Below are 3,601 nucleotides of genomic sequence, written 5' to 3' on the forward strand. Positions count from 1 at the left end.
TATACAGATAGGTCTCTTGTGATACAATAGTGAATAATTGTTATCAGGACTGACTGTGAGGGTTGGAAATGTAAAGGTAGACATTTTGTAGCAAAAGAAGGGGAGTTACTGACTTCGTAGTCTAGGAGCGGAGGTCCCTAGGACCATCAAGAGCTGGTACCCTACCCAGAGAAGCAGTGACACCAGAGATGGAGTCAAGGATGATGATGTGGAGAGATGGCGCGTTTGGGGACTCTAGACCCAGAGAGGGAGAGGGGCTGTTTGCTGACCGGGGCAGGCTTATAGTATCTACCCTTTGGGTGGTTGATGATGCATGGAGGGGATTGTAATCACGGCAATGAAATGATATAAGATAGGATGAATGTAAAGCCAATATTCTCCCATGTAAACTATCACATAATTCACAATAAAACATTAAAAAATAATAACAAATTACCCAAAACGACTTCCAAAAAAAAAAAGATCCCGATTAAGATTTTCCTATTTTCTCCTAATTTCCTCACAGCTAAATGCCCTTTTGGAGTCCTGGTGTGGTGCTATTACTGCACTGGACTACAAGGTCGATTTGAACCACAAGGTCAGCGGTTCAAATTAACCAGACACTCCTGGGAAACCCTATACAGGGTCACTATGAGTTGAAACTGACTTACTCAACAGGCACTTAACAATAACAACAAACACCCTTTTACAATACATGCACAAGGGTGGGGAACTTTTTTTCTGCCAAGGGCCATTTGGATATGTACATCACTGTAATATAAATTTATCTTGCTATGAAAAAATCTCCTAGATTTATTGAATTTCGAGTCCCACGTGCTGTTGCCTTGTCAGGGGCAGACCAAATGATTTAGCTGAGTAGTGTAGTGGTTACAAGTTGAGCTTCTAATCTATAGGTCAGCAGTTCAAAACTACTAGGTATTCCGCGGGAGGAAGATGAGGCTGAGTTGTCGTGTGGCGCTGTGGGTTAATGCAAAGCCATTTGAACTTCAAGATCGGCGGTTCAAGCTCACCAGCTGCTTCTCGGAAACCCTACACAGGGTCGCTATGGGTCGGAACCTGACTTGACGGCACTTAACAACAAAGATTTACAGCCTAGGAAACTCAATAGAGGGTCGCTATGGGCCGGAACCTACTCCACGGCACACCACCACCACCATACAGCCCTGGGCCGGACGTTTCCCATCCCTGAGTACACCCATGAAATATAACATCTTCCTTACCGCTCACCACTGAAGCAAGTGCGCTGTGGGCCTCCCCTTTCTCACCCGAAAAGTGGGGCCGCTGAAGCATGCTCTTTTGAGTACAAAAAATTCAGGATGTGACAACATCTTGAAGACCAATGAAACGCAACAAAGGTCGCTATTAAAATGAGAAAAACCACACCTATCCTTAATCGCGCCAACCTACACCTCCACCCTCCAGTCCAGTAGGATACTAAGCTAGCAAACGTGGAGGCGGGGCCCCTCCCGCGTGGGTGCGTCACCGCTGCCATGGAGACGTCTTCAGGTCCCGCCCCCTCCAACCCCTTGTGTCACGTCCACAGACCGACGCGCAGGGCCCCTCTAGGATGCAGAGGAGGTCCGACCTTGGTGATCTTAACCCCCTTCTCTCCGATGGGTAGCTCGGCTTCGCTGGAGCCGCTGCAGGATTTTGGTGCACAAGGCTGAAGTAGGCATTCAGAGGATGGGAGTAAAAGGGAGAGCTCTGGGACGCTGGTTGAGTCTCAGATTCTTGAAAGATCAGAAAGAGGGAATGGGAAAGCGAAGATTCTTGAAAGATTAGGAAAAAGGGAATGGGGGAGCGAAGCAAATAGGCTGGAGAGGAATAGGAGTGGAGAGAAGGAAAGGAGGTGGAGCGTAAACTTGAGAAAAGAGAAAGACGCTGAGAATGGGAAAGTGATAGTGGATTCCAAAGGCTCTAGCTACTGAGAGACTTGAATGGCCGTTTAGGGGGGCATTCCTAGATTGTGAAAGGGAACGCAGACTGGAAGGGAGAAGGGATGAATTAAAGAGGAATTTCTACTAGCCGTGATGGAGTCGGTGAAATGGACGTTTTTCTTCCTTGGATGCTCTTAGCTGTTGTTGTTAAGTACCGTCCAGTCGGTTCCAATTTATAGCAACCTGTATAGGATTTCCGAGATGCTGCTGGTAAGTTTGAACCGCCGACTTTGCCTTTGGAACCTACCTTATGGTCGATTGCTTATCCTACAGCGCCACACCAAGACTTCTTGAATGCTCTGGACTCCAATTAGAATAATACGCTTAAAGGCGTCTCTCTCTGTCTGCTGACATCTACAGTCATGATCCAGAGAGATCAATTCATCTTCGAAATTTTGAGGTTACCACTTCACCCTCCAACTACTTATACCCTTCTTATGGAGGGAGAGGTTTTTGTGGGGTTTTTAATGTTTTATTGTGAATTATGCGATAGTTTACATGGGATAACATTAGCTTTACATTCATCCTATTGTACATCGTTTCATTGCCATGGTTACAGTCCCCTCCATGCATCATCAACCAATCAACGAAAGGGTATGCCCCTTATCGGTGTCGATCGTTGTCACCAATCAGAGCGCATGTCTGCTCGTGTATTACCATTGAGTCTTAGTCTTGGAAAGGGGTTTGCCCTGAGGGGACTAGGGGGAGGTTTTTGAACAGAGCAACTAGTCCACCACCTTCATTGTTAACTAAGCCTTACTCCTGAAATCAGAGTCCTGGTGGCGCGCAGTGTGAAAAAGCACTGGACTGCAAGGTCGGTTTGAGTCTGCGGTTCAAACACACCAGACCCTGGAAACCCAATACAGGGTCGCTTAAGTCTACGGCACTTAACAACAAACAACAACTCCTAAAATCAACCAAAACATAGCTGAAATTCATCATAATGGATATGAAGGAAGATAATGCAAGTGTTCTTCAACAGGAGGATTGCATGAATGTAGTAAATTCATACAGTAGATCATTGTTGCTGTTAAATACCATCTAGTTGGCTCCAACTCATAGCGACCCTGTATAGGGTTTCTCAGAAGTGGCTGGTATGTTTGAACCACTGACCTTGCAGTTAGCAGTCCAGAGCTTATCCTACAGTTCCATATTAAGATTCCATTGCCCAGCAATGAAGGAATAAATTTAACATTCATCCATTCATCTCAAAAACACGCTGAGTGAAATAAACTCATAAAAATGTCCATAACCATTATATTAAATTCTAGAAAATGCAAACTATAGTGACAGAAAGCTGATCAATGGTTGCCTGGGATCAAGGATGGAAACTTTGCGAAAAGATACAAGGAGTTTGGGGAAAAATGAAAATGTTCTATACCTTGACTTTTGACAGTGGTTTCATAGAGTATGCATCCGTTCAAAGTCATTGAATTGTGCCTTTTAAATAGATGCAATTTATTGTATGTAAATTATACCCAGATAAATCTGATTTAAATTTATTAAGATAATAAAAAAATATCAGCAATAATTACAATGCTTCACTCCATTTTAGAAAGTACTTCCAAATGCAATAAAAAGGCACAGTAGTAGCAATCCTAATTTACAGACAAAGGAGCTCTGGTAGCGTAGTGGTTACGAATCGGGCTGCGAACCTTAAGGTC

Source organism: Chrysochloris asiatica, unplaced genomic scaffold, assembly GCF_000296735.1.
Source record: "Chrysochloris asiatica unplaced genomic scaffold, ChrAsi1.0 scaffold00546, whole genome shotgun sequence".
Taxonomy (NCBI): domain Eukaryota; kingdom Metazoa; phylum Chordata; class Mammalia; order Afrosoricida; family Chrysochloridae; genus Chrysochloris; species Chrysochloris asiatica.